This window comes from Melanerpes formicivorus, unplaced genomic scaffold (assembly GCF_026170545.1).
Source record: "Melanerpes formicivorus ecotype bairdi unplaced genomic scaffold, bMelFor1.0.p_v2 SCAF_24, whole genome shotgun sequence".
Classification (NCBI taxonomy): domain Eukaryota; kingdom Metazoa; phylum Chordata; class Aves; order Piciformes; family Picidae; genus Melanerpes; species Melanerpes formicivorus.
In genome coordinates, this window is record NW_027142376.1 from 9,665,357 (window position 1) to 9,685,637 (window position 20,281).

A 20,281-nucleotide genomic window follows, 5' to 3' on the forward strand; every position below is an offset into this window, starting at 1 on the left:
GTTCCATCACATGTGATCTGGTCTCCTGAGTCTCAAGGAATTGGGTTCCAGGAAAAATGAAAATATTAAACCTATTCTGATTTAATAATCTATGTTCAGAAAAGGGTAAGATTGCTCCTTAGGAAAGTAGATAATGAGAAAGCAGTTTGTGAAGGAATCACTAAGCCTGCAAGCATGCTCTGGACATTTTCCACGACAAATTCAAGTATTAAATGAGTACAGGCCTTGAGGTTTTCATTTATATGACTGGGTTTTACAGTTCTGCTTTATTCTGTAGACAAGGGTAAAGTACTGTTCAAAAGCCATCCTGGGTGGGGATTTGAGACTTGCACAGCCCAACTGACTCCACACTGTAGAGGCTGTGCAGCCTTTGGGTGACAAGGGGACCATGCTGCCTGCTTGGTGCTGTAGAGAATGGGAAGAAATTCTTGCTGAATCTCCTAAATAAGATTTAGAATGGATATCTAGGATTTAATAAAGTAACCATGACTATAAGCCAGGCAATAGAGTGCAAAGCATTCTAAGGTCTCGGAGTCACAGCTACAGAAAACTTGAGTGGAGAGTTGCTCACTGTGGCTAAAGTCAGTGCTGCAGGCTTGAGTGGCAAATTCTTATGTGGCTTTCCAAATGCAAGGTGCAAAATGAAGAACACCTTTGCAACATGTCATTTGGAGGATGCCTTGTTCCTCACCACTGGTTTTAATGAGCATGGTGGTTAGAAAACCAAAAAGACAGCGACAAAGTAAACTACAAATAGGGCAAGATGATTTGCTGAGGTCTGTTGGGAAGTGGCACTGTGAATTTGAATTTGACTTTCCTGACCTATCATCCAGAGCAACCTTTCCTGACCTGAGCTAGTGCTAAGAGAAACACTGTGGGCAGGCATCTATGGTGCTGGATACTTTCCTGATTCCTGAATCTGCACTTGTGGAAATCAGTGGGAAGCTAGGCACCGCTACCATAGAATCATTAGAATGCTTGAAGTTGGAAGAACCTTTAAAGGTCATCTATTTCATCCCCTTGCAGTAAGCAAGAACATCTTTAACTAGGTCAGGCTGCTTAGAGCACTGTTTTATAGGTCCCTTTTCAGTAGCGAAAGGCTCCACTAAGGTCTTTCTGCTGCCTTCTCCAGGCTGAACACCTCCAGTTCTCTGTGTGTATCCTTGCAGGAGAGATGCTTCAGCCCTTGGATCATTTTTGTGTCCCTTCTCTGGACTTGCTCCAACAGGTTACTGTCCTTCTTGTGCTTTTGAGCTTGCCTAGGTCCCTCTGGATGGCATCCTGTGCCTCTGGTGTGTCAGCAGCAGCACTCAGCTTGGAGTCATCTGCAGATCTGCTGAGGGTAAACCAATGTGGAGCTGTCCCTAGCTCTGAGGATTGTGTGGTCCTTCAATTACTTATTTAGTTAGTTAAATAAAACGTAGCAGTCCCTGGAAGGTCTGTCTGGAGCAGCAGAGAGGCTGCATCTCTGCACCTTCTGTAAAGGAGCAGAACAGCTTAGCTGTCACTGTGATGCCATGTTACAGAAGTTGTGTCTGGTTAATCTTGGAATGGGAGCAGTTGCAGGCAGTGTGCAGCTGGATTCCATGGCCTTCTGAGAATTTCCACCCTTTTTAGGGACTGTGCTGTCACTAAGGTGCTGGAAGGTTGAAAATAGTCTAGAACTTGCGGAAGTCCCATATCAGAATGGGCAAATGGAATTGATTGTGACAGGAGATTGCTGAGCTGCTGAAAGAAAAATGCATTTAGCAACCTCTCACGAAACATTGTCAAACGCGGAACACCTGCGATGGAGACTTCAGTCTTACCTCTGTGATCCCCACAGATCAGTCTGTTCAAGGGACTCTTTTAGAGGAATTTAGTGAGCAAAGGCATCTACATTATTATTTCTGTCTCTGCCTGTTGCCATTCCCCCATATTTCAGTATAAGCAGCATATTGCATCCCTCTCTAGAGTGCCTTAAGTGGAGCTGCCAGAACTGAGCTGCAGCCCGTTGTGTGACAAGGGCTTTTTCAGTTGCTCAGTTTTCAGTATGACTCTGAGCTCTGGCAGGAGAGAGCTGGCAGAACAGGAAGGATGAAGGCTCCTCGAAGTTAATCCCATCGTCATTTCCTGGAGGTGCTTTTATTTGGAGAGTATTTGGCATTTCCTTGCCTGCCAGCAGCTGTCCTTGAGTGCAGATGCCTGGAGAAACATTTTGGTAATCAAGTTCAGTTATTTAACTGGGGACAATAATTAGGCCTTGTGCTTTGAAAGCTCTGGTGTTGTGCAGGCACATGTGGCTTGAGCAATTGATCTGGAAAGTCAACGGGAAACCTCAGCAGATGATGTTGCATGGCACAGGGACAGAGCAGCATCTGCTGCACAGGCTTGGTGCAGGGCCATCATCATAGTATCAGTCAGGGTTGGAAGGGACCACAAGGATCATCTAGTTCCAACCCCCCTGCCATGGGCAGAGACACCCCACACTACATCAGGCTGGTCAGAGCCTTGTCCAGCCTGCTCTTAAACACCTCCAGGGACGGGGCCCCGACCACCTCCCTGGACAACCCATTCCAGGGCTTCACCACTTTCACGGTGAAGAACTTCCTCCTCACATCCAGCCTGAATCTCCCCACCTCCAGCTTCATTCCATTCCCCCTAGTCCTATCACTACCTGAGATCCTGAGAAGTCCCTCCCCAGCCTTCCTGTAGGCCCCCTTCAGATACTGGAAGGCCACAATTAGGTCACCTCGGAGCCTTCTCTTCTCCAGACTGAACAGCCCCAACTCCTTCAGTCTGTCCTCATAGGAGAGGTGCTCCAGCCCTCTGATCATTCTCGTGGCCCTTCTCTGGATGTGTTCCAGCACCTCCATCTCCCTCTTGTAATAGGGGCTCCTCATCTTGTATATGACAGCCAGTGCAGAGCTGGTAAGAAGAGGGAGGGCCGTGGGCCTTATCCCAAAGCTGGGCATGAGCTCCCAGCACCTCTGATGGCCTCTGTTAAGCATGGCACGTGTTGAGCATGGCTGTCCCAGTGCCATTGTCTCGGTGTGGCTGGGCGGTGAGGGGCAGAGTGCAGCACTCGCTGCTGTTAGGGGGTCTCCTATGTTGAGTGTTTTCCAGGTGAATGCTTGGTGCTCATGGGTGACAGCCTGTGACACAGACATGGATGACAGCCTGTGCTTCACGTAGCTGATGTAACTCACCACAGGTCAGCTGCTGACTCCTCACTGGTGGGTGCCAGTCACAGCAGATCCAAACACCAGAGAAAGAAAATAATACAACAGGTTTATTGATTCTGAGTTTGTAAAGGCATTGGGAGTGTTGTACAGTGCTGTGGGGCACATAGCAGCTAGGGAAGAAATCCTCTTCGTGTGAAGGAGCGCCTGATCTTTCTGAAGCTTCTCCATTTTTGGAGTGCTGGTCCTCTGAAGAGTCTGAATTCCCCTTTGAAGGATACTTCTAAAGGCCAAGGTGTTCATTTGATTGGTTCTCTGTGTGGTTGTGGATTGTTTATGTAATGCCATTCCTATCGTCAGATGCATGAGAGGATTGAAATGTGTTATGGGAAGAATTAAACCCATTGGGGAATGTAAGTCTGGGCAGAGTCACCTCATCAAGAGATGGTGGGAAAGGCTGAGCAATGCTGCTCAGTGTTTCCTGAACAGAGCAATAGGGGTAAGGCAGGGCAGGAGCAGTTTGACAGCAGCAGCATCCTATGCTTGCTTTTAAAGGCATGTTTGCAAAGCAAGACTGCCATCAATCATAGACTGCTTCACATGGGCCTGAAATCCTAAACTTAGGCTTTTGGACTTTCAAATATTCCCTGCTTTGGGTTTGGCCAGATGACCTCCAGAGCTCTCTTGCAATTTGAATTTACTCTGACTCTGCTTGACTTCCCCCTTCCCCCCACTAAAACTGTTTGGTAAATTTGATTTCAAATAATTTAATGTTCCACAAAATTCTATTTTTGTGCAAGAATATGTTGCTTATTTAGAGCATTCCCCCCCAAGAGTGGCTGTAAATGGAAAGATACAAGTTCAGGGAGGACTGTGCTGCTAAGAAGTGTCAGTGCTGGGAGTGTATAATGCTTGCCTCAGCTGTGGAAAGAGTTCTGTTATTTGGCACAGCCTTGCTGGAAATCAATGGCAATGATATCAGCATTTTTTTGGCCCTGTGTTTTTCAGTCTGTTATATAACCCCTAGACTCAAGGCCAACAGAAACCTCTCCTGAGTTATTTCGGTGCAGTGCAGCTGGAGTGCAGGCTCCCTAATTTTGTTATTCCTTTTTGTATGGAGGAGGTACCCCCTCAAGTGGCTTGGAATTAAGGGTTCTGTACTCTGAGGTGAATTTCCCCTGGAGCCTCCTTTTGGTTGGGAGATGACATCTATTAAAGTTTTATAACAGTTCCTGCTGGTTCCAATCCTATAATCCTGGGATTGCTCTGGTTGCCCTTCTTCACAGCCTGACAAGTCCAATAAAGGCCTTGGGTGAGCAATAAAGAGGTGGAAATGAGATGCTTCTAAGCAAGGCTTGTTTGCATAAAGGTTTGCAGCTGGCCACAGTCATGCTGATGAGGCTCTTCCTCCTCAGGTGGAGGGAGCTGCCAGCACTGTCACTATCCAACAGCTGATCACAGGGAGTGTGGGTATAGGTGGGTGCAGGGCTGCACCTCTAGCCATAGCTTCTTTCACTTCACAGCCTGCTCTTTGTACACAAGTTAAAATAGCAATCATCTTCTCTTAGTCTAATTGTGAGCAGGCAACTTCACCGAGGTGTCAAAAGGAAAGGGGTATTTCAATTCCCAGAAACAGCATCTGTCCCTTCCACTTCTCTCTCTGTCTCTGCTTGGGATTTGCTCTTCTTTTTGGGCAATGCAGCCCCTGGGAGAGCTGGAATTGGAGAGTCCTTCAGCAGTGTTAAGAAGGGGCTCCAGCTCACCCAATAACATTCTTACTTTGGCTTGTGTGAGGTCTGCCCTGTGGAGTCTGAGCAGTTCTGAGGGAAGTGGGCTTGAGACTGGAGGGTAGCATTTTGCTTTCCAGTCACTGTAGAAGGAGGGCACTGGAAACCCATGTGTGGCTGAAAAGCTGGATTTCAGGTGTTTCTATTGGAGAACTTTAGATAAGGTCAAGGCAATTATTCTTTTCCTACAGACTTGCTCCACTGTGACTAACACAATGGGCTTGGTGCTTCTGAAGACTATTATGGCCCTGGACATTATTGTGTGATAAGATTAGCTTAAAAGCTTGGAGAGAGTCACTAAATTCACGTTCCCAGGGTGGGATAAATTTTCTCAAGCAGCATGGCTTTTCATAATTGATTGCATTTTTTAAAATGTCAGGCAGTGTCCTGCTAAGTTTATTGATGAATGCAGTGGGTGAAATGCAAAATGAAGGGGAAAAAATAACACAGCATCTGAAACACACATCACGGTGTTCTGTTAAAGCCCTTCTTGTCATGGTCTCTTTGAAGGACGCTGCAGCTGTCTCTGAGAACCAGTATTACAGCTGCCTGAGTGCTGGGGATGTCAGAGGTGCGTCCTCTTGGCCAGTTCTTTCCAGGGAGGGTGTTGCCAGGGCCAGACCTCCATGATGAAACTCTTTGGATGAGCAGCAACTTCGGCTTCTTTACAAAAGAGGGAACTGTCAAATATCTCAACACTCCAAAGGTTTATTGAGTTATACCATGGTTGTAAAGGGTTTAGATAGCTCCTGTCACCACTATTCGATCTGTTATGGGCCCCACTGGCACTGATTGATTGCTCAGCACCGCTCGGTGAATGCCTGTGAACTGGAGTGAGGAGCTGCCTGACCTGCTGGGTGCCACCATGCAAACATGACAGTTCAGCAGAAGGTGATCCTGTGCTCTTGCAGAACAGGATTGCTTGGCTGAATAATTAGTGCTCAGTTTTGAGGGGCTGGGTTTGGGGGTTGGTGTTGGGTGGTTGTTGAGTTATGGGAGGAGGAAAAATACCTTAAGAGTTTTCTCACTTGGTGCAGTTGTTTGGTTTGTTTGGTTTTCATCATTGCACATCAATAATTGATAGCAGAGTTCCCAGTGAGAAAGCCTTTGTTAACCAAGTGCTTGCCTCCCATCCCTCTGCTGTTGTTTCTGTGCTCTATGGCACAAGAACTTCTGCATTTCCTGTGCTTGCTACAAAGGCCTGAGTATTGGATGCCTGTGCCATCAGCTGTCCTGAAAGTGACTGAGCACAGCTGCCTTGTACACAACCCTCTGCCACAGGCTGTCTTGCATCACAGCCTTTGCTTGGCTATGGCCTGTGGTAGCCAGGAAGGTGATCTGCTGCTCTGAGGTTGCACCTTGTTACCAAATAGGGCAAGAACACTCTCTGGCCTGTGCTGGTGCAATACCTGTGCAGTAAAACCCCTCTGTCTGGTTGGTGTCTGTTTGGAACCACCAGTGCTTGCTGGAAATGGTCTGCTTTTGGTTTGCCTTCTAAACAACTGGCACCCTGCAGGTAGCTTGGCCTTTGAAAGACAAATCCAGGCACTGGAGTGCTGGGAGGTGCCAGGCAAACTATGCCATGTGTGCTTTGTAGAGCCCTGTAGTTGTGTGGATTAGGACACTGTCTTTATCAAATGGCCTTTTTCTGTGGCATCCTGCAACAGAAGGGCCTTTGCCATCCAAGGTGACAATTTTGCCACTCTGTTTGAGAGCATATAGAGTCAATCCATAGGTTTCCTGCACCACAGATGAAGTGCTGCAGGAGAAAGTGAGGAGGGACCCCACATCTTTTACACTGACTTCAGTAGACTTTTAGAGTAGGCTGAGACAAAAGGCATTTTTTCCTTATCTGGTGACTCAAGTGACAGGAAGAAAGGTAGAAGAGCTGCTTCACTGCATCTTCCTTAGTTTTACAAGCATGTTTGGTTTTTTTTTCCAGACAGTAGTACCAAAAAAAGAGATAGTTTTAAAAAATATTTGTTTGAATGTTTCACTGTTCAACTGTGATCCTTTGTCCAATGCATTAAACTTGGGTGGAAACCCATCCAGAACAGTAAAGATTTATGTTCCAATCTAGTAAAGCAATTTACAGTGTTGTAAAGGATCTACAATTAGGTGAAAAATCAATTCTTTTTATCATCAGGGGAGTTGCAAAGAACAAAGCATTTGGTGGTGCAAGCTGTGTGTAATTGTGATGGAAGAGTCACAATCCTTCAGTCTTAGGCTGTCACTTGAGAGAATAGAATAGAATAGAATAGACCAGGTTGGAAGAGACCTTCAAGATCATCGCATCCAACCCATCAACCAATCCAACCCACCTAAACAACTAAACCATGGCTCCAAGCACCCCATCAAGTCTCCTCCTGAACACCTCCAATGATGGTGACTCCACTACCTCCCTGGGCAGCCCATTCCAATGGGCAATCACTCTCTCTGTATAGAACTTCTTCCTAACATCCAGGCTAAACCTCCCCTGGTGCAGCTTGAGACTGTGTCCTCTTGTTCTGGTGCTGGTTGCCTGGGAGAAGAGGCCAACCTCTGCCTGGCTACAACCTCCCTTCAGGTAGTTGTAGAGAGCAATGAGGTCTCCCCTGTGCCTCCTTTTCTCCAGGCTGAGCAACCCCAGCTCCCTCAGCCTCTCCTCCTAGGGCTTGTGTTCCAAACCCCTCACCAACTTTGTTGCTCTTCTCTGGACTCGTTCCAGCAAGTCAACCTCCTTCCTAAACTGAGGGGCCCAGAACTGGACACAGTACTCGAGGTGTGGCCTAACCAGTGCAGTGTACAGGGGCAGAATGACCTCCCTGCTCCTGCTGGCCACACTGTTCCTGATGCAGGCCAGGATGCCATTGGCCCTCTTGGTTGCCTGGGCACACTGCAGGCTCATGTTCAGCCTACCATCAACCAGTACCCCCAGGTCCCTCTCTACCTGGCTGCTCTCCAGCCGCTCTGACCCCAGCCTGTAGCTCTGCACGGGGTTGCTGTGGCCAATGTGCAGAACCCGGCACTTGGATGTGTTCAATCTCAAGGAAATCTGTGTAGCTGTGTTGCATCTTTTAGAGAATATTAATATAAAAAAGACTAAGGTTGTTTTGATCTGCTGGAGAAAGAGTTCCTGAATGTAAGTCTCTGTAGTGACTGTTCCCATACCTATGTTGCACCTTTAGTTGAAGGGTCTGAACCACCTTCTGGATGTGCAGCAGCTCCGCCAGGGCTGATCCTGTCATGTGGGTGAGGGAGGGACAGCTGCTGGAGTCCTGCAGAGGCACTGGACAATAATAATAGTTTTGAGTGGGTACTGTTACGTACTTGTCTCTCCCTGTCTTTGCAGGATGTCCATGCAGAAGGTTGAAATGTGCTCAGTGTATTTGCTGCTCAACAGAGCTAAAGCAGCAAATGATGCTCTTCAATAACTATTGATTTCCATTTCCACTGCATGCTTGTGACCAGCCAGCAGGGAATAGTTCTTGTTGCTGCTTTGACCTTACATGACCAAAATCTCATGGAAAGAGGATTTTCTCTTTGAGTGGTGTAGAAAGTGCCTCCTGTAATAAAGTTTTGTCCCTTGTTGCTCTGAATGGGAAATACAGAGAGATTTCTTTCTTTTTTTGAGAGAAGATAGGTGGTCTAATTATCCTCCTCTGTAGCAGCCAGATCCCTCTTTGGAGCAGCTGCAGACTTTGTGCCAGGATGCATTTGGCTGAATGCATTCGACTCAACAGTTCAGATCCACTTTATTCTTGCCAGCTGAATGAATCCTGTCCCACCTCAGAAAGCATCTGTTCATCTTGGAGCCGGAAAGCCTTAGTGCCACACTGCGTATCCTTTGCCTTCCACCTCGCCTCCCTTAAAGCCCAGCCTTGAACAGCAGGTTCAGCTCTCCGAGGCTGGCAGTGGGAGGGGCATTGCAGTGCTGCCAAAAGAGGCTGGGAAGCAGCCAAGGTGGAGATGGGACAGAAGGGCTGTGATAAGTTTGGCAAAGAACACCAATACAAAGGGAAAGTCAGAGGCAGGCAGTTCTGAGCTGCTGCTTACTGGGGAGCACCACTGGTGACCAGCCACCAACTGCAGTTAACTCCATGCTCCACGACTCCTTCAGCCCAGCCATCAGCCAGTTCTGAAGCCAGTGAAGCCTTCATCCATCCAAGCCATGAGAAGCCAGTTTCTCCAGGAGGATGCTGGAGGAAACAGTGCCCAAGGCTTTACTGAAGTCCAGACAAACAGCACCCACAGCGTGGTTTAAATGAGTATTTTTCAGGGCAAAACCTGAAATGTCTGAGTAATGGCTGAGAAGTGGAGGGATATTAGGGCAAAATATTTTGAGTTTTCATGCAGTCATATTAAAAAAGATGATTTTGTGGCTTTTAACCTTTGTTAGACTGAGCTTTATCAAAACCATTTTGCACTTTTGTTTGTTGGCAGAAACTTGTGTGTGACCTGTTGAGTTGTGAGGACAGTGTTACCTCTGGGTGTAGAGGGGGAGAACAAAATTGAGCTTGCAGGGCTTGGAGGCTTTCTTTTGAAGTTAGGGGAGTGTGAGGCTCTTGTTTTGGGGAAAAAAAAGTCCAAAGGGGAAGGTAAGAAATAGAAGCTGAGGGAACTAGAGCTAAGGCTTCAGAAAACAGAGCTGCTGCTCTGAGCTGGCTGCTTGGTCAGTGCTGTGACTGCCCGGGGAAGACAAGGCCAGCAACTAGGCAGGCTCCAGCCAAGTCACCCTGTGTGGCAGGTAAGAAAACCATGATACTGATTATAAACTAAGGGCCTTTAGTAGAGTCTGTATCACCAAGTTTGTTTGCAGACTTTTAGCTTTCCTAGCCCCTGGGCAGGTGTGAAGTGTTTTCATTTTGGACATCAGGTTGAAGCCAAGGCAGTAACTGTTAAGTTTCCTGCAATAAGGAATAATAATTGCAAGGGACTGCAGAGAGATAAGCTGAGGTAAAAATGAAGTGTAAGACCATTAAAATGGCACAGCAGTTTTAATTAAAGTTTTTTGATTTAAAAATTATAATCCATTTGGAGAAACTGCAAGGTGGAAGCAACTTTAAAGATTTAATTCAGTGCAATCTTTGCTTGGACAAAATTCTGAGGGGAAGAAGAATCTCCAGACACCCTGTGTTTGAGTTCTAATGTGTAGCTGAAAGGAGCTATTCAGGAATTCAGAAATACCAAGGAGGGAAAGATAAGGTTTTAAACCATCCCCCCTATTTATCACTGCATTCTGCTAAGCTGCTTTGCCACTCAGAACCATTCTAACCACGAGCCCAGGCTTGCATTAATTTGTTTTACCTCTGAGTGTCTCTTAAAGGCGTGCATGGGAAGCACGACACCCCCACCAAAGATGTTTGTCTCTGTATTAATAGCTGCTCTGTGGGCAGTGTGTTACTGAGCCTGCAGCTCTGTTTGTAAGGTTTGACCAGCCAAAGTTGTCATCCCTTGCAAATAGCAGCCTGTGAAGTCCTTTCTAGATGTTGCTCTCAGTTGGTGTGTGCTGGGTAATGTACCTGTGGTCTTCTAAAGCCCCCCCCCCAAGATGTGGGATATGGCAGTGATGTCCTACATTGCTCTAGCTGAGTTAACCAAATCCTTTGCTGGTATCAAAGTGAGGCGGTGAAGTAATAGAGTCCTAGAAGGGTCTGAGATCAAGCTTCATTCAGTGTGAAGAAGAGAAAGCTAAAAGAGATGGCAACAGGCACAACCTGAAACAGGGAAACTACATGGGAATGGTGGTCAGACATGGGAAGAGAGGACCAGAGAGGCTGTGGGACCTGGACCTACTTTGAGCTAGGGACTGCAGTAGAGACTCCAGGAGGTCTCTTTCAGCCTTAGTTACTCGGATCAAACAGTTTGCCTGCATTAAGTGCTTTGAAGACCCAGGGCATTTTGACTTTAGCAATGCAGGATCCTGTCAGGCATGCAAGTGCTGGTGACTGAGACTTAAAGAGCTCCTCTGTGGTGTCATTGTCTAATCAATGTGGATACATTCAAACTGCTGAGATTTTCCTTGGGTATTTTACCTTGGAAAAATTGACTTGGAAGCATCATCTTGGCAGAGGCCTAAAGTGGGAAAGAGGGTTGTAGATAAATTATTATAGATGAAAATAGCAGCTCAGAGGCTGAAAAAGAGGATAAATGGAAAAAGGAAGCAGAAATTTGCTATCTGAAGCAGTGGCTATGTAAGAAATGCTGCAGCAATCACTTGTCTGAAACACTTCTCTTAACATGTTGCAAAATGCCAATGTTCCTGAAAAGGGAAAAAATCAGAGCCAGCAGAGAGGGTCATTCAGGGAGGTAATGTACTTCCATGCCTGGCCTTGTAGCTTAGGATAAAAGTCTCATGAGAAGAACTGGCGCTTCCCCCTACTAAATACTAACTATGTGTGTTGTTTCTACCTTCAGTTAAGCAAATGTCTCAGCTGTCTCTCTTTATGTGCTTCATTTAATAATATATTACACAAGTGAATTGTTTGAGCTCTTCAGTGAGGTGTAGAAATAATGTTTGTGTAACATCAGCACATTAACATCTACTTTGATGTATGCCTCTAACTTAATATCCCAGCACAGCCTTTGTTGATGTATTTACTCCAAAGCTGAAGCAATTAGAGCTCAGAATGCTATGACCGTGTGTTCCAGCTCATTACAGGCTTTGTGCCACAGCAGGCAAGCACCTGGTTATTGTATAATCCAATTTTTGCAGAGGGCAGAAGTGATAGGAGAGGTTTGCACTTTGGCTCCAGAGCATGGAGAGGTCATCCACTGCTCACCAGGTGGGTTCTGAGGTGCGGTACTGGTTGTGACTGGCAGGCACTGCGTGTGGCTGGAGTAGCACAATACTTTAGGGAGGCAGATCTCCTCAGGAGCTTTTAGTGCATCATTTCCATGGGCATCCAGGGCTACATTTGATACTGCAGGAAGAAGCATTTGAAGATCTGGCACTGAGGCTTTGATGCTATGTGGCTGTGCATTTCCTCTAAGCACTTATGTGGTTGGGTGCCATCGCTGCTGGCTTTGGCATTGTTTCCTCTCTCTCTCTGAACTGGCCCCTGCAGTCTGTGAGTCCTTTACTGCACTTTGTAGGAATTTGACCTGTAAAGATAAGTCAAAGTAGATGAAACCCTGTGTAGGAAGTGCCCCAATCTCAGGGTATTGCTGGTCTAGTGTGACCTCCATGGCATGCTCTTACCAGGCAGTGGTGTCAAGGCCAGCAGTTGGTGCTGCAGCTCTCTGTGTGATGGTTAGCAGTAGGACTTCCAGCAATACTGAAGACAGGATTTTGTGTTGTCCATTATTTAGGAACTGAGAACCCCTTCCTCCTTGAGCCTCTGGAATAACTATCAGAGCTGGATTGTTCTACCCTTCAGTTGTCAGCACATGATAACAAAGACTGATGGTGACTTGCAGGTGTCACAGGGAAGCCTCTGTGTAGTCAACAGGTTCCTTTTTAAAGGATCTTAAGAGACAATCTTGTGCCAGAAAAGGTTTTAGATGTTCAAAGTATCTTGCCTCTCAGCTGTATTAGTAGCTGACAATGAAGACATTTCTCATGTCCAAAAACTTTGAGGGAGAGAAACATTTGAAACTTCTTGGTGGCTTGGGTTCCTAAGGTTGTTTGCAAAAGTGAGGTGAAGCCAAAGCTCCACGCTGCCATTGCTGAAGTAGCTCCATGCTGCTGTTGCTGACAAAGCTGTGTGGGTTCCACGGCCCAGGTTAGGGTCTGTGCGAGCAGGACACAGCTGTGGTGGCTCAGCAGAGCCCCATTCCTGGGAGCATGGATACAGCCATGGAGGCACAGTGAGGTCCTGGCACCCCCGGTATGTCTGGCTCTGATAGCACCTTTTGTTGACAGCATGCTGTAGTTCCTTTACAAATCAGTTTGATACCAACAATAGCTACTGGCTTCTTCAGAGGCTGGCTCTACCATGGTGTGAGGGCACAGTGATTGTGAAGCAGTCCTGAGAGGGAGTGGGATGGAGCTCCATGGAGGAAAGGAGTGAAAATGAATCTTGGAAAGAAATGAGCACTTCCAATAAAAGTGAGCTGGCAGAGCTCCTTCTCCTTTAGGGTTTTCTGATGACTGAAGTTGAAGCTGCAATATGATCATGTCACTTGCTGATGTAGCTGGGAGTGGCACTGTGTGCCTGGCCTAAATCACATGGATGACTCTTGCAACGTTCCACTAAGGAACCTGAGAAAAAACCAGTAAGTAAATGACGTGAGGGCGAGGCAGGGAGCCCCATCTGTTTTCACTGACCCTCTGTTGCACGGGAGAACTTGGGACTGGCTCTCGTCAGCAGGCAAGGCCAACCATTGCCCAATAGCCCCTGGTGGGAAGGTTTCTCTCTGTACATCAGAGTTCTGGAAGGCTGTAGGAGATCTGGAAGGGATTGAGCATGTTGGAGAGCAACTAGGAGTTGAGACTGCAGCTGCTTACAGAATGTTAGTTGCTCCCTTTTTTCTACTCCTGTCGTACCTGACAGAGCAACCTGTTCTAAGGCTGTGTGCTCAGAGAACAAGAACATCTCTGTGTAGGAAATACATTCCTGTTTTCTCACACTGCTAAGAAGCCCTGAGCCAGTCTGTAGTAAGGGGCATTGCAGATGCAGGAACTGAATGGGGAATGCTTGCTCATTGTTCTTGGTGTGCCTGTCTTTGGATTAACAGCAGAAAGCAGCTTTGCTTATGGGATCATTTGGATGCTGTAGGAGAAGCCGTTCTGGCCATCTGTTGCAGAAAATGAGCAGTTTGCAATATGCTACATCTGTAAATGGATAAACTCTTGCAAACAAGCTGTGTTTGTACACACACTGTGGTGTCACTGAGTGCAGCTGAGGAATGCAGCGACACACAAACCCACTGCTGCCTCCCAGGGAACACACCAGAGGACAGGAGGGTGGTGCCAGGGGAGGTTTAGGCTGGACATTAGGAAATATTTCTTCACCAAAAAGGTTGTTAAGCCCTGGAGTAGGCTGTCCAAGGAAGTGCTGGAGTCACCATCACTGATGAGATTTAAAAGCCATGTATCACAGTATCACAGTATCACTTAGGTTGGAAAGGACCTCGAGGATCATCGAGTCCAACCTATCAACACAGACCCCATGACTAGACCATGGCACCAAGTGCCACGTCCAATCCCCTCTTGAACGCCTCCAGGGTCGATGACTCAACCACCTCCCTGGGCAACCCGTTCCAATGACGAATGACTCGCTCGGTGAAGAACTTTCTCCTCACCTTGAGTCTAAACCTCCCCTGGCGCAGCTTGAGACTGTGTCCACTTGTTCTGGTGCTGGTTGCCTGGGAGAAGAGGCCAACCCCTTCCTGGCTACAGCCACCCTTCAGGTAGTTGTAGAGGGCAATGAGGTCACCCCTGAGCCTCCTCTTCTCCAGGCTAAACAATCCCAGATGTGGTGCTGAGGGATGTGGGTTAGTGGTGAACCAGTGCTTGGTTAATAGTTGGACTCTATGATCTTAAAGGTCTTTTCCAACCTACACGATCCTACATTTTCTACTTGGAACACCCAGAACTGGGCTTCCAGTGCTCCAGCTGTCAGGGGGGCTTCCCTCCCTTGGCTCAGTGGGATTGTTTGTGTAGGTGCAGCAAGATTCAGCGAAGTGTTCTGTCATACCTCAGACATCTCAATTCCTTCCCATTGACTTCCCCTTCTCCCCTTGTAATTGAACCAGCTGCTGTTATGCTAATGAGTCCTTTTGAACTGTCAGTGTGTGTGTATTTCCATTTACACTGCTGGCACTTTGTTCTGAACTTTCTCCCCTTCTGTCCAAACAAATTACTTATCCCACCAGATCTGCCTCCTTGTTCACAGTGGCACTGCCGTGAAGCCCCCTCCTTCTCCCTGAGTTCATTGCTCATTTACAAAAAGCTCTTTCAAACTTCCACAGGTGTAACTTTAAAGCAATCCTTGTTAATTGTTTTACTAGTTGCAAAATCAAAAGGAAGGAGGAGAAATTGTATTTTTAATTGCACAAACTGTCCCGTGGAGGGGTCTGGCTAACCTGTTGACTTCTCATTGCACAGTGATTTGTGTTCAAATCACTTTTGGCAGCTGGCATTCTATCTGTATTACTGTGGTCCTTTAAACTTCTGTAGCAGTTGGTTACAGAGCTCTAGCCAGCAGCCTGGGAGCGTGGGCAAAGATGAGTGATGGAATGATCACATTTTAGGATACTTCTCAGGAATAATCAGTATGAAGTGTCCAGACATGCATGAGGGAAGCCAGGAGGCAGTGGCCACAGCTGCAGCAGGGATTAGACACAGGGAAGAAAGTAGTTCATGATGAGGTTCATCAAAGAGTGTAACAGGAGTCACAGGAGACCTGATGCTATGGCAACACTGCAGTGAAATCAGTGTTGGTTTACAGAAGACATAAGAGGGCAATGAGCATCACCTTGGGTGGCCAAGCACTGGTTTGCAGTTGTTGCTCTTCATCTGTAATGAAGATAGGTCTTCCTTTCTCTGCTCTCCAGCCCTGGGCCACACAGGGGTCTTAGCAAGTTCCTGATTAAGCACGTGGAATGTTAATTTGATCAACTTGCTGAATCAGACCTCCTGATGAATTCCCATCTTTCCTCATTTGCACAAAGTTGATTTGCCAGCCACACAGCTGAGTGAGGAGGAGTGGGTTTGCTGTTCACAACCCAGGAAGCCTGGATACTAGCAGTTCAGGGAGCCTGGGAATTCCCAATCATGTGGCATTCCTTAAAGGAAAAAACGATTGCTTGTCTCCCTGGCATCACTGCCTGAGTGGGTCTGTGGCCTGCCTTCTGCTGGATCTGAATAGGCAACTAAATGGAGGACCCTTAGATCAGACCCTAGAAAAAGGTTTTAGCATACTTTCAAAACATTTTATTTAATCAGATTCAGCTTGTCACTTAAATCACAGAATCAACCAGGTTGGAAAAGACCTCAGAGATCATCAAGTCCAACCTATTGCCTAGTACCTAACACCTCCTGACAACTAAACCATGGCTCCAAGTGCCATGTCCAATCCTTTTTTGAACACCTCCAGGGATAGTGACTCCACCACCTCCCTGAGCAGCATATTCCAATGTCCAATCATTCTTTCTGTGAAGAACTTTCTCCTCACCTCGAGCCTAAACTTCCCCTAGCTTGAGACTGTGTCCTCTTGTTCACCCCAAACTGAGCATGACTCCTTAGATTTTTATACTGACTTGGCTAGAGCTGTACCATAAATTGGGAATCTGGTCCAGATCAGGAGGAAACAGCTTTCCTAGTGCTACAAGGATTGCATTTGTTACTAAAGTGCCTTTCCATCTCTGCCAGACTTACAGTACTAACTGCTTTCCAGCAGCAGCTGGTACCCTTGAGTTGTATGAATTTAAGCTGCTAACTGTAGACTTGTTTTGCATTTTTACTTTCATTAGATTTAAATGCTGAAAGATCCAGAAATGGTTGGTTCAAAGATTCTTGTCTAGAGAGTTCAGCTGCTCCTGTGTTTTGAATGCTAAATGTCTCTCCTGCATGTAATTTAGTAGCATAAATAAGCAGAGAGCAGCTAGTGCTGCAACACCCAGTGCCTTTAGGTCTTGCCCTCTTCTAGAAGAACTTCCTCACAGGTCTCACTCTCCCATTAGTAATTCCCACCAGATGCACATATCATGACCATCTTTTACCTCTCCAGGAGCAGAGTCTTGCTGCTTGCTGTTGCAGCAGCAGACAGAAGCTGTTGGCTGGGTTTCATCTCACAACCAGGGTGCCAGTGAAGCAAACAACTCAGGCACAGCCCTCAGCCTGCAGCCCCCAAACCATTTGCGTGTGCTCTGGTCTGCAGCACAAACTTCTACAGAGCAAACCCTGCTTCCAGATCCAGGGCACACCAGTCTCTGCTTTTAGTCTCAACATCTTTCTCATCCCCTCCTCATTTCCTGCCTGAGCTGGAGGAGAGGGTCTCTGTGCATGGTTCCTCAGTTCCCTGCTAAGTGCTGCACAGCAGCAAGCAAGCTGTGCTCACCCAGACAACCTGCGGCAAAGCTCTCTGAAGACCACGTGAGCGTGCAGGAGACCAAAAGGACAGAGTGGGCAGAGGAGAGAACTTGAAACCTGCATTCAGATGTCACCTTAGATTTCTTCAGTGGTGACTCTAAGGAGCCTGGCCATGCTTTTGCAGTGAAGTTCTCTAAAGCCTGTGTGAATCACCATTCTGCACCAGGGTGGATCTGATGGTGTGTGTTCCACGCTTTCAGGTCTTGGCGAGGCATGTCCTGTTTGTGCTTCGCACCACAGAGAGCCTTGCTTTTGTAGGCACTAGATGACTAAACATTTTTCAAGCCATTTAGTCCCTGTGAGAGAAGACAGATGTAGCTGACAAACATGTGATGCTGGTTTTCAGTCATCCAATTATGTAGCCAGGCAGAAGCTTCTGGATTTGTGTGCTGCTGCCGTTCATCCGATATTCACAGGTAGCCTTCGTAGCACCAGTTATCAGCTAGCTGTGCTCGTGTCTGTCTTTTGATTTGCTGCATGGTTTTTGGAGCCAGGGAGCCCAAACCGTAAATTAGTTGCCACCTGTGCTAAGCATGGAGTAAAAAATAGATCACAGACACAATCTGTACCATAAAAACTTTACAACTTCATTGATTGTCTCCTACTACTCTGAGTGGCAGAGGCTGGAGAGGACCTCTGCAGACCTAACCTCTTGTTCGAGCAGATTGCCCAGGGCTATGTCCAAGCAACTTTTGGAGGCTCCACAAATTCTCCAAGAAGCTTGTTTCCAGTGTTAAACCAAGCTTACAGTAAAAAAAATCCTTTAATCAAAATTTTCTGTTTCAGTTTGTGCCAGTTGCTTCTTGTCCTGTCACTGGGCACTGCTAAGGATTTGGCTTTGTTATTTCCTCCTAATTGGGAATTTCTACATGTCAATAAGATCCCTCTTTAAGCATGTCAGAAGAGCAAGACTGCCTGCTAAATGAGCTCCAAGTGTGGCAGATGTAGAACAGTTTGGGGAAAGTGCCCTGTCTTCTGAGCTCCTCACATTTTCTTGGTGTGCCATGGTCCACGGGGTGTCAGGGCTGCCACACAGTTGGTTCAGGTTTTGTTTAACGCAGTGCTTGTTTCAGCTTCAGCAAGGTGTACTTGAAGCCTTTTTCCAGTTGGCACTGCTGCCTTCCTTGCTCTTTCACTCTGGAGAGGTGAAGCCCTCATGTCTGATCTAGCTGAGCCCATGCAGCCTGGCACTGGCAGCTGCATTTGCGTGGGCATCGTTTGATGCTGCCCTGCTTCCTGCTCTGCAGCAGGGAGCTGGGACCTTCAGCAGCACCTGACTTAGCACTGGGTTCACTCCCTTACATATCTGTGCAGTCACTTTCCTCTCACAGATACAGCTCTTGGTGGACATTGAAGCCATCTGGAATTGCAGAAATGAGCTTCCCATGACGTGAAAAAAGACAATTTCATGGCCAAGACAAATGACCAATTTATTCCTCCATCACTAATGTGTGTAGGTAATTGACACAAGACTTCTGATGCAATCAAACCTGTTTAGGTAAAACAATGCCTTTTATTAGCCACTTTCAGTAGGCTCAGAATCTATTTTCCAGGCTCCCAGCTTCCTGGTAGTGTGACATCAGCGCAACAGCCCAAGCTGGTGATTATATTAAAAGAAGAATATAATGGGACAAAAGAAAAAAGGCTGTGGCTTGATCTTTTCCATTGATAAATTTAGAACTTGGAAGAGCTGAAGTAATAGTTGTAGTGATGAAAAGCAGTGTAATTTTATACTTACCCACTGCTCAAGAAAACCAGGGTATAATTATTTGTGGGAGGAAGAAAAATACATCTCTCCCCCTCACTCTGCTGCTTTCTCCCTCCCCCTTGCCCCCCTCCCCTTTTCTCCCCCCAGTGTTGAAATCATCTGGTTTAATTAAATCACCAGCCCAACTCTGCACAAAGGATGACATTTCATTAATGATGCAAGATGTGCATGCGCCAGAATTAACCCAATTTTCAAATGGATTTCAATTGGGAAAGGGCAGCATGTAAAAATGCCTTGTAAATGTGTGGGATGAGCTTGTGGAGCAGCTTTCTAAAGGAGATGAGGTTATAAAATGACAAATAATTAGACAGCAGTCCCTCCCCACCTCAGTGTCTCAGTCTTTTTCTAACCCTCCTTGATTGAAGCTTGGGTACCTGACATCCTGTATCGGGGGATGTTAGAAGCAGAACAGCCTTGGGATGATCACTACCAAAATATCAGTGCGTTTTTCTTTGTAACTCTTAGCTTTGTCAAAGTTACCACCACATTCACCTGTTCCTTTTGGAAGAACAAGCAATAGAAATCAGAAACCCAGGCTCCCAGTTACTGCTTTGAATCTTTGCTTTTAGAATCGCAGAATCAACCAGGTTGGACAAGACCTCAGAGATCATCAAGTCCAACCTATTACCTAACACGTCATGACTACTAAACCATGGCTTCAAGTGCCACATCCAGTCCCTTTATGAACACCTCCAGGGACAGTGACTCCACCACCTCCCTGGGCAGCATATTCCACTGGCCAATCACCTTGAGCCTAAACTTCCCCTGGTGCAGCTTGAGACTGTGTCCTCTTGTTCTGCCACTGGTTGCCTGGGAGAAGAGACCAGTCCCCACCTGTCTACAACCTCCTTTCAGGTAGTTCTAGAGAGCAATAAGGTCTGGTTGCACTTTTTCCAGACACTTGCTGTTCTGCTTAGTTGAGGGATCAGGGGGCAGGTCCCTTTTGCATGCAGATCAGTGCTGCTCATGTTAGGATGTTACCAGAGTAGCTCCAATTAGGAGAGAGCTCAGTTCCCTCTGCTTGCTGCAGCTTTCAGGCCAGGCCTGTGATCACTGTCATGAACTGGCCTGGCACAAAATGTTGCTCCCTACCCTGTAAAGGACTTTGAGAGATATTGTCTGTTTTCAGTGTCAAGAGTCTTAGCTAAAACTGCATGAAAGGCTGAACTATCAAATAGGAGCACACTGTGGAAGTTGGATGTGCTCCTTGGCTTTGCTGCATAGCCTGGTAGTATTTCCTTTGCAATGGGCATGCTTCATTTTGCTCTTTTCCCAGTCACATCTCTCTCCCTAGTGACAGCACTTACAGGGATCTGGGGGGCTGAAGGAGATTACTGTCATCTTGGAGCATCAGGAACTGTGGTTGTGGTGTGGCTCACGTTTCAAGAAGCCTGTTTTATGGGAGATATTCCTGTAGAGCCTGGGCTGGAGAAGGTTTTTAGTGGTCAGGAGACAGATTCTTAGGAGTCAGGCTGTGAAGCTGAGAGCAAAGGAGTGAATTAAACTCTTCCTGTGTTCTCTGTTGATGCAAAAGTGATCATATAATGAA

The 20,281-nt window shown here is 46.7% G+C and overlaps 1 protein-coding gene across 1 annotated transcript in view; it reads left to right on the top strand.

Annotated features, from left to right (window-relative positions):
- Positions 1-20,281, top strand: part of CPNE4 (copine 4) — a 159,138-nt gene that overhangs the window by 9,604 nt on the left and 129,253 nt on the right. The window lies entirely within an intron of this gene.